General features: G+C 50.6%; 1 long non-coding RNA gene across 1 annotated transcript; it reads left to right on the forward strand.

Moving 5' to 3' along the window:
* The first annotated feature begins 3,827 nt into the window (after positions 1-3,827).
* On the forward strand, positions 3,828-9,276 carry LOC134739266 (uncharacterized). The gene is made up of 3 exons (XR_010125887.1): positions 3,828-4,232; positions 4,891-5,208; positions 5,907-9,276. It is a non-coding gene; the product is annotated as an uncharacterized LOC134739266 (long non-coding RNA).
* The last annotated feature ends 1,935 nt before the right edge of the window (positions 9,277-11,211 follow it).

Genomic DNA, 11,211 nt, shown 5'->3' on the forward strand with positions numbered 1-11,211 from the left:
TGTAAGCTGGGTGAGCTACTGAAGCCAAGGCGGGAGGCGGCTGACAACACCCACGGCCCATGCGGAGGTGATGGAAAGGGTGGACTCAGCAGCAACACCAAATCCCGGACCAGACAGAAACCACCCAAGACTGAGGGACTCGTGCCAGAGCGGTGGCCACAGGTAAGAACCCGGGCCCAGGCTATGTGTGGCGGGAATCCTCCATGTCCCAGGGCTTAGCATAGCAAAGGAAGACCAGCTGGGTCACCCTGGTGGCCATCTGTCCCTGTGCCACCTGCAGAGTCAAAACAGCCTCTCCCCAGTGGGGATCATCTCTCTCTGCCAAAGCAACAGTGGTCCCTGCCCCAACCAGACTACCTGACTCAGTGGAGTTAGGGATGCTGCTCCAGCATCCTAACACTGCCCAGCTGGCGCCTGCCTGTGCTCACCCCACACCCCCCAGGCCGGCCTTCCCTGCAGCCTGGGCTAGGCCACCTTGGCCTGATTGAGCACTGAGGCTTCCTGGGCACCCAGCCCCATCACTGCACCTGCTGCTTCTAGCCCCACCTCACCGGCTCAGGGGTTCTTCCCAGTGGCGCTGATCATGAAATCAACACGCATTCAAGTCGTCTCAGGAAACTTTTTAATGAAAGTCTCAGCAGTTCTTTCCCCCACGGTGGTGTGTAGGTGGCTGAGCTCAGATTGCAGCTGCTAAGACACCAGCCACTTACCGAGAGAAAGCCAGGCTGCTTCAAACCCCGGGCCCGAGGCAAAAAAGCATCATTTCTGGTCGGGGAGTCTGGAAGCCATGCCTTGTGGGAGGTCACACTGGCATCTAGGCCTTCGCCTGCATTGCAGAAGGAGAGGCGGGTCCCCCTCCTGGAGAACGCTTCTTTCCCCAGCCCCACACCGGCTTTGCCACCACACAGGCTTTTGAGGCAGGAGGCCAGTAAGACGTAGCTGTAGGCCCAAAGCAACCATCAGCCCTGGGACCCTGCGGGAGAGGAGCACTTTTAGAACATGGAAAAGTGTGGTCATCCCATAATTAGAGAGCACACATCCTACATAAATAAAAAGTCGTATGGGGAAGGAGGTTGAGGAGGGAATAAAAAATTGGCACAGACATTGATAGACTGGTTTCCAGTTTCCAGGTAACAGATGCACATCATGAGACCAGAGGAGACTGAGACAAGGGCTGGATTTGGCTTTTCTAAGCAACATGTGTTCCTGCGCAGGGCTGAATGGTCGCTGAGACAGAGATGGAAGCCAGGGCATGGGAGCCCACCTGGCCCAGATAGGTACAGAGAGCAGAGGCTCCTGTTCTGTCCTCGCCACCCATGAGGGTGACACTGCTTGTAAATGGTGGCTGTGCTCTCCCAGCAAGAAAAAAGCACAACTAAATCCACACCACACACAGACGCAGACAGAAAGCCTTCAAGTGGCTCTGTTTTCTGCTCCCTGCCTCACCAGGTCCACAAGCAGAGAGGAGTGTCAGGCGCATGGCCCCTCTGTCAGACTCCCTGATGAGCTGCTGGCTCAGCAGGAGCTGCCCACTGACACACAGGGGACACCCACTCCTTCCACCTTGGGAGCGGTTGCCAGACAGAGCCGCACTGGGTGCTGGTGTCATCCAGGGACCCCACACACTTCCATAAATGTGATCCTGCTTCCTTCTGGGCAGCTGCATCCTCTCTTCCTGCAGGACCATCTGGAAACTTGGCCCTCAGTTTGCTCTCCCTTCTCTCCTCTGCCTGCCCCAAGCCCCTCTTTCTAAAAAAGTGATGCAATGTTCATGGGGTTATTTCTTGAAAATACTTGGCGGCCTCCACGCTTCTGTTTTCTTTGAGCCAGGTGGTCAGGATGGTTTACAAAGAATGCCTGGGCTCCCCCACAGGTGCCAGCAGATGGGGTAGCAAATGGTCCTGTGCCTCCACCTGCTCTGGGAGGGAGTCTCCCATCTCTAGGCCTGGCCCCTTCCTAACCCTCCACGTATCCTGTTCTCCAGAGACTTCGGAACCCACTCCTGAGAACAGCGGAGCCAGGTGCTCAGAGGAAGACCAAATGCTGCCAGGACACGGATTGTCCAGGGATTACATTCCAGCATCTTATTAGGTATTTGGATCTGTTGGGAAAAAAATTAGAAAGTATGTATAAAACTTAAAAATATTCAAGTATCAAAAGGTTATTTAGGAAGAAAGTTTTAAAACAAGTCATCAGCAAGCTGCTACCACCAAGTGGAGACTTATACAAAAGCTGAGCGAGTCCACTGAGCTGAGAGGACAGAAATGAAGTCACCTGTGCTGCGGCAGGGTCAGGAACACTTGGGGCAGGGAGTGTGTGGGCAGAGAAGCCAGAGAAGTCCAGGCCTGTGGAAGCCAAACAGGAAAGCGTGGGCCGGAAGGGCGGTCAGGATCGGGGGACGAGGTTGCTCTCCCTGGAGAAGGAACCCTAAAGTGTGTAGCCTGGGATTCCCTCCCTGGGGGTCCTGTCCCCTGACATTTCACGGGGCTTCTGAGCTGCCTTCCAAAGAGGACAAACATGGCAACAAAAGACCCATTTCTGCACAAAAATCCTTCTGGAAAGAAAAAGAAGAAAGCCAAGAATGGAGTCAAAACGCTACCCAGTGCTGACTAAGCCTCTCAAACCCTATTCTAAGTGGAGTGTGGTTTCTAAGTCAGGGAAAGGGAAGAGGCCCCACCCACACAGGCCATGGACCCCACAGGATGAAGCAGCAGCATTTATTCAAGATACAACAATGAGGGAATCCGGTCACGTTCCCTTCTCCTCAGAGATGGCGCTTCTCGACAAGTGATCCAGTAGAAATCTTTTAGACTCTATAAGTTCAGTTCATAAAAACCACTCCTTTCACCCTGTCTCCCAGGGCCAGGCCTGGACTCCGAGATGAACTGGCTTGGGGCACCCTCAGGTGGCCACATAAAAACCCACAGTCTGAGGCCAGCCTGGGGCTTTCAGACCTGGGCGGGATCTGCCCAGGCCACCTGTCCTTCTGCTTTGGGCCGCTGTCTCTTGGCAGATGGCCTGACACTTGGGAGTGGCCCAAGGATGCCTCAGAAAATCTTGATTCCCACTCTACAGATGGCCCGATTAGCCAGAGGTTTCCAGGCTGCCTGTCCGCCTCCAGGAGATGGATTGGGACCTTTAGACATTGGTGGAGAACAGGATGCTCTGTGTCTTGCTGTCCAGGACAGGGATGGCCTCCAGCTGCAGGAAGCACCTGGACCTGCCCGGGCAGAGTGGGGAAGAGGAGAGTGGCTCAGAGGGGGGCTCACAGCTGCTGGTGGGGAGGTCTTTGGGGCCCAAGCCCCCAAGTCCACCTCAGGTGCTAGAAACCCCCGCTAGTGTCATGAACCCCTTACAGTGAGATGGGGGTGGGGTGGGGTCCTGACAAGGCATGACTTGTTGGGTGGGGGGTGGTTATTTATTTTAGAGATGCCCAGGGCCTTGCTCTGTCCCCCAGGCTGGAGTACAGTGGCTCCATCATGGATCACTGCAGCCTCTAACTCCTGGGCTCAAGCAATCCTCCTGTGTCAGCCTCCCAGATACCTAGGATTACAGGTGTGTGCCACAATGCCTGACTAATTTTGCTTTGTATTTTTTTCTAGAGATGGGGTTTGCTACATTGCCCAGACTGGTCTCAAACACCTGGGTTCGGTTGTCCTGCCTCGGCCTTCCAAAGTGCTGCGATTACAGGCATGAGCCACCACACCCGAACACTTGGGGTGATTTTAAGCCCCCAGGAAGGTGCACCAGCAGGACCAGGAGGTGGCCTGTGCACCCCCTATCACTCCCATCCGTGCAAACCTAGGCAAGTCCCTCTCTCTTAATCTCAGCCACCACCACATACAATGCAAGTCGGAAAATGGGCAGGACTGGGGGTGGGGCAGGCAGAGGCCACCTCTGTCAGGCTGGGGTGGCATTGGCTAGACTATCTTCCCATACCTGGGACATGACCTCCAAGGACCTGCTGTCAGTCATGGTGATGGCTTGGATTGGCAGGGAGCTTGCTCTCTTTCTCGGAGGGCTGGAGCAGCGTGGGGCCAAAGACAGTGGCAAGGTTGTGCAGGGACACCTCATTGACTGCCTCCTTCTCTGCCACCCTGTAGAGGACTGAAGCAGAGGGTGCTGTTTCAACGCCACCACCAGGAGAGAGGCAGAGGGGCTGTGCTGTGCTAGAGTCCTCAGGGAGGGAGTGACCTCGACCCTGGTTGTGCTGCAAGCTGACTCCAGCCTTGGTACTTCTGGATCTCAGTGGCCCAGGACAAGGGGCCAACTCTGGGCTGGTGGGGAGGTCTCCACCTTGATGTGACTGGGAGGGAAGAGGGGGGTACAAGTGCACTGCTGGCCATGGCCAAAGCTCTGAGCTCTTTGTTAAGGCCACAGTGCAGAGGGAGGAGGGTGGCAAAGAGGAGAGACAGGGGCGGGGGTGGCAGCGGTGCTAGTCCTTAGAAGCAGTGAGTTATTGCAGATGGGGGTCAGAGGAAAAGGTCCTTGGTGCTGGGGGTCTGGTGGGAGCAGAGGGGCACCCCACGGCCTGGAGACCTGGAGTCCTGGGCAGCCACAAGAGAGCTGGGCTACCTTTCCAGGTGGTCTAGAAGGAAAAGGAAGGTGAGCAGGTTGGCCTCCGGCAGGGACAACAGCAGGTTGAGCATGCAGCTCTTCTTTGCCACTGGGTCTGAAAGAGCTGCAGGAGGCAGTGGGTTACTCCTCTGGGTTACAACAAGCCGGAGACCTCTCCCGAGATGGTCACATGGAGCGCCCGGGACACGAGTCCTTGCGCAGTTTAGGCTCATCATCATCATCACACCCACAGCGCTGGCCACCAGTGAGGACCCTGTGAGGGGCACCTGTGTGGGGTGTGAACAACCTGATCACCTTTTCTGTACCTCGCAGGGATCAGCAGCAGCAGGGTACCCGACCATGGCAGAGGGGGCATAGCTCGGTTTCCCACACCTCACTTTTCACAGCCTCCAAGGGCAGCAGTGCACGTGGAGGAGACGTCTCCCACGAGGCCAAGGCCTCTAGTGCTCACTGATGCCCTCTGCGAATTTGGGGTAGAACTCGTCAGTGAAGAGGGGCCCGGGCAGCTCACGGAAGTATAGCTTCAGCGTGCCTGCAATGGCGTTCACGTCCATCTCACTCATCATCACCGACACGTCCTTGTTATCTGGAAAGAGCACAGAAATGCAGCAGCCTCCTTGAGGATCCTGAGTGAGTCGCCCACCATCCCTGCCTTGGCTAAAGCATCGTCCCTGCCACGCTGACCACTGTGTGGTCCCTCCCAGGCTTTGAGCAGCTCATGTGACTCCTCCCAAGAGCTGTGCATGGTTCTGTGTCTGCAGAATTGATAGGGGTGCGTGGGCATTCTGATTCCCCTCCCCTGCTTGGCCCGATGTGATGGCCAGGAGGAGGCCAGCGTGGCAGGACACAGCGCCTGTGTGGGGATTGGGTGGCTCTGCCCTGTACACAGCAACCACCCCTGCACCAGTGTCTTCCCATAGCAGGAAGGCCGGGGGAGAATCTGACTGGTTTAGTGTTTGAACCGGTGTCTTCCTTTGGACCCAATTGGCCACTGGTACTTACCTCCCTACCACAGGCCAGGTCCATTCTGGGCCACCAGAGGGAGCTGAAACTACCACAGGGCCCTCCCAGGGATGCTGGGCATTCTAGGGGTCCTGGTCAGGGTGGGTGGTGTGTGCTGCAAAGAAGGGTCTGCAGGCACAAAATCCTGTCCCTTTGAAGATGCTGGGAAGGACCCTCTGGGGTCTCAGTGCCCTCCCCTGGCATTTGAGGCATATCCGGGTCCTTCAAAGCCTGTGAGGGTTGGTGAGATGGAGGCAGAAAAACTGGCTTCTATAGAAGCTGTTTGTACAACTCTTGTTTTCTCTTTTTTAAAAATAATAAAACAGTAAATGAAGAAAAGACACAGAGAAGGATGTGACATGCCTGGGCCATGGAGCACTCTAGGGTCTCATCGTGGACACCACTGCCCACACCTCCATCCCGTCCTGCGCAGGCCGACACTCACTGACGTTGAAGGCTGCCTTCAGTGCCTGGATGTCTGCGGCCACTCCGGACACGCGGTAGATGCCCACCTCCTCCATGCCTCGGCGCTCGATCTCCTCCACACACTGGCGCGCGATGTAGGGCACCTTGGACCTCTCTCTCCTGCGGGAGGAGGGAATGTTCTCAGTGTCCCAACAGCCCTGCTTGGGCCATAACACAGGAGACCTGCTCCCTATCTGCACACCCGGAGGCGGGGTGAGGACGGTGACGAAGGTACCCAGGTCTGGGGCTGCACACAGAGCCTTCTGCATGCCTGTGCTCCCTCTGCAAGCTCTGTCCTCATTGCATGTACTTTCTCAGGAACCTTTCAAGCGGCCAGAACCCCTGTGAATCACACATGATCTTTGCGGGAAGGTCAGGAGGCCTGTCTAAGTCAAGTCAGCACAGGAAGGGCATCTGACAGATTCCAGGCCTGAGGTTAGCAGCCTGTGCCCCCAGCTGGGAGATCAGACCCGGTATTGGTCCTGCCACCTACATGCTGTGTGAGAGGAGAATCCCTGACCCCTGCCCTAGGCCTAGGCCTTAACAAACATCTGACGAATGAATGAAGGGCTGCCTCAGCACCAGTGCTCCAAGTCCTGTGATGCTAAGTGCTTTTCTCCTCTGAGTCTTAGCAATGGACAATTCCAGTACCACCACACAGGACACTAGAGTAAGAATACTTCAAAGTTAGTGCTGTGCTGAGGCCTTAACTTTAGTTCTGTTTTGCAACTGGATTTAGGAGCACATCAAAGCCACTTCTCAAGCCACCCTCATTAGCAGGGCTTATTTTGAGGAGTTGCTGATGGAGTCCTCGCTGCTCATGCCCAGAGCCCTCCCAGAGTACTATGCAAGTGGCTGCCATGCAGTTCGGGGTGGGGCGTGGTGTTTAGACACAGATAGGAGTCCAGGGTATGACTGATGGAGGCCCCGGCCCACGTGACCAGCAAGGTCAGGGGCCCAGCCGGATTCCATCCTGGGGAAGCAAATGAATTCTCAGAGGAAGTGGTCTCTGTCTGCATGAACTGCTCTCAAACCAACAAACAGGCTTCTCTTGCCAACTGACCCATGACAAAGGGTTCAAGATTGTTTGAAATAAAAAAAAAAGGGAGCAGGGAGGCAGTAGGTCCTGCAAAAGTAAATTGTTTATTTTACAATAAGAAAGTGATTACATATTTCATTTTTTTTACAATGGTCAAAAATTAGAAGTGATTGTGAAGATGATGTCTACCCGCCTTGCTGATGAGTAGGATGTGATTTGGCTCTTTAGGAAACTGAATTTGCAGAACTTAAGAATATTGATTTATAAAGGGCATGGCCATTGACCCAGTCCATCTTATGCAAATCTGGATTCCATAAATAATATTTAAAAATGAAAGTATTGGGGTGGAGGTTGCAGTGAGCGGAGATCACGCCACTACACTGCAGCCTGGTCGACAGAGTGAGACTCTGTCTCAAAACGAAAAAAGCAAAAGAAGAAGCCATTCCCAATGTTGCTCATCAAATTATGACCATAAATTTCCAGGATCAGACTAATGGCTAAAGAGACTGATCCATCAACATCAAGCAGAGAATAAAGCAGATTTCTTTTTTTTTTCTGTTTTGGAGAGCCTCTAAGAACTTGAAAAATACATATACCACACTCTTAAGACCTGGTGGTTCTTAATCAGGGATATTCATTAAAATGCTGGAAAACTGTAAAGACTTCTAGGTCCCATCCAAGGAGATTTTGCTTCTGATTGACTGGCTAGTGGCCTGGCCATTGGTATTTTGAAAAATCTCTCCAAGTGATTCTTTTACATCCCAGATAGAAAACCCTAAATTAAAGGTGAAAAAACCAGACACCAAGTAGCATTTAAATAAATGTCAACTTTAACTCCACAAAGCATCTGGTTGCATGTGGACAGAAAGAGAAGGAAAGAGGGCCCTATATCTGGATAACTTAGAAATGTGCTCCCCCTAGCAAGATATCTACCAAAATTAAAACCATATTTGAGGATGCTGGCGCTGCAAGCAATATATAAATGATGCATGTAACGTCATTTAATATGATCTTACTTTTAAAAATGAGTAGAATGGTGTTTTCTAGCTTTTAGTTTTTCCACATATCAATATAGAAATTAGTCTTCTGCAGCTGCAGAGGCAATTCAGTTTCCAGCTTGCTTGCGTGTGGCCTAGAGCCATAACATGACCCAGGGCATCTCTGATCCACCCCTCCCACAACCACCAGAGCCAGAGACAACCAAATGCCTTGGACCATCTGGTGAGAGAGGTAGCTGCATGGCAGTAAGAGTCCTGCTCTGAAATGACAAGAGCCTTAAGGCCTAGTGTTGACTTACTGCTAACTTGCTGACACTGCACACTTGCTGAGTGATCTTGGGTGAACCCTTTCACCTCTCTGAGGTTCACTGTGAAATGAGAGGTCAATGGTCAAACTTAAACACCTTCAGAGGTTGGGTAATATCAGTGAGTAAAATGGACCAGGCACAGCACAAAGCGGAATGGTGCAGACTGTGGCAAGTTGAGAACTTATGCCTCTGTAATGGGGGCAGCCACCACTCAGTTACTGCAGATTACTCCCTCTTTGCTGAGGACAGTTGCACAGGTAGTGTACTGCAGAAGGGTAACACCTTAGAGGGATGTCATTTGCATCACAGATGCAAAATTCACGAGTGAAGACTGATGTAGTTTGTCCCTAAAATTTTGCTTTGATTTGCAGCTATTTATCCATGGCAGTTTCCTGAAAGATGTCTATAGAAGGTTTTGAGGAATGGGCACCTTTTAATTTGCTACTAAACTAAACCCCAAGGGCCCATTATATGCCAGCGTGGTCCTAGAGATTCCACACTCATTCAGTTCCTTTTCATCATAGGAAATGGGCATTATAATATCAGGTCCACTGTAAGAGGTGGAGGCTGGGCGTGGTGGCTCATGCCTGTAATCCCAGCACTTTGGGAGGCCTACCTGTGCAGATCGCGGGAGCCCAAGAGTTTGAGACCAGCCTGGGCAACACGGTGAAACTCTGCCTTTACAACATATACAAAAAGTTAGCCGGGCTTGGTAGCATGTCCCTGTAGTCCCAGCTATTCGGGAGGCTGAGGTGGGAGGATTGCTTGAGCCTGGGAGGTGAAGGCTGCAGTGAGCCCAGATTGCACAACTATACTCCAGCTTAGGCCACAGAGCAAGACCTTCTCTCAAAAAATAAAGTAAAATAAAATTATAAAAAGAAAGAAAGAGAAAGGAACAGATCAATAGGTACGATAAGGTACCATTTGTATAAAAAAAAGCAAAAGAACATATTTGTTTATTTGGATATTTGTTTATATTCATAAACTAGCTCTAGAAAGATACCAAGAAACTAAATCTATTTGGTTGTATCTGAGAAACTACAGGAATAGGGACGGGGTTGAGATGGTGCCTTCCGAATTTTGAAATATACAAATGTATTGTCTATTTAGAAATAAATGGGCCAGGCGTGGTGGCTAGGCCGGGTGTGGTGGCTCTCGCCTGTAATCCTAGCACTTTGGGAGGCCGAGACTGGCAGAACACTTGAGGTCAGGAGTTTGAGACCAGCCTGGCCAACATGGTGAAACTCCGTCTCTACTAAAAATATGGAAATGGCCAGGTGCGGTGGCTCACCCTTGTAATCCCAGCACTTTGGGAGGCTGAGGCGGGTGGATCACCTGAAGTCAGGAGTTCGAGAACAGCGTGACCAACATGGAGAAACCCCATCTCTACTGAGGGCCTGCTGAAACAAGGCAATTGTATTGGAAACCTTTGCCAGGAAGACACATGGATTTTGCTTTTAATTCTTTGAGACATTTGATTTTGTCTTAGGGACTGACCTTTCAGCATCAAAGAAATACATATCTACTGTATCCACCAAAGTTTGTGATGCCTGCATAGACACTTGCTTGTAAAAAAAAATACCAAAAAACCAACAACAAAAACCACAATTGAATTGCCTTTGAAAGTGGGAGATGATCTGTCTCCAACGGATTGAAAAAAAAAATGCTTCTTAAAAAACGTGTATGTTTTGTATTCCTTTTTTCTAGTAGAAAATAACTGATTGAAATATTGGTGGTGTTTTTCTTAGTGACGTGTGTTGCTTTTGTGTGTAATGATATTTGAATGTAATTACAGCAGTGCCAATTTGCCAAAGATGTTGGACATATTTTTCTTTTTGGGGGAGGAGGGCAGGGCTAAGGGTGGGACTTGGGAGAAAATAGGGGTGGAGTTTTGGTTTATTATTATTTTTTTTTTACCTTTTTTTCTCGTCAAACCTGAAATTTGTGGCTTCCTTTTAAATTAAATGGTTGACTGCAACACCTTTATTTTAGATTAGTTGGAGAAACATGCAATAAGATTGGCGTAGTTTCAATATCTGTGTGTCTTTTCATGAGTGGCTGTTACTTGTGAAGAATTGATTTTATGTAACCTTTATGTGAGATAATTATTTGTAAATATTTCCCATAATTTTATTCGTTCCTAAAATAAAAGTAATTTTTTAAGTTCAGAAAAAGAATTTGATCTTGTTTGTTTTTACTAGTTTGAGGATGATCTTTGACAACTGTGACTGTACCGTAGTCATGCATGGATTTGATTGTTTTGTCAAAACAAATCCATGTTGCAGAATTGGGCTCTGCCCTGGGCAGGGGGCAGCAGGCACAGAATCCACCGTTGAGATGTCCCCAGGCTTGGCAGGTTGAGTCATGGGTGAGCCTCCACTCTGGATTTGACTCCTAGCTGTGATTTAATGTCAACTTCTTCAGTTCCCAAATGGTAATTCCCACCTCATTCATTCATTCAGCACATACTGATCGAGCATCTATTCTGTCCCCAGCACTGGGGACACAGAAGTGAACAGGGCCAACAAGGACTGTGCTACCAGTGGCACAATCATAGCTCACTGCAACCTTGAACTCCTGGGTTCAAGCCACCCTCTTGCCTCAGCCTCTCAAGTAGCTAGGACTACAGGCGTTCACCACCAAGCCCAGCCAGTTTTTTAAATAATTTTTCCCTACTTACAAACTAACATATTATCAGCTAATTTTTAAAAACTTTTTGTAGAAACAGGCTCTCACTATGTTGCCCAGGCTGATTTCAAACTCCTGGCCTTAAGCTTTCCTCCTGCATCAGCACCCCCAAAGTGCTGGAATTACAGGCATG

The sequence above is a fragment of the Pongo pygmaeus genome, chromosome 23, assembly GCF_028885625.2.
Source record: "Pongo pygmaeus isolate AG05252 chromosome 23, NHGRI_mPonPyg2-v2.0_pri, whole genome shotgun sequence".
Lineage (NCBI taxonomy): Eukaryota > Metazoa > Chordata > Mammalia > Primates > Hominidae > Pongo > Pongo pygmaeus.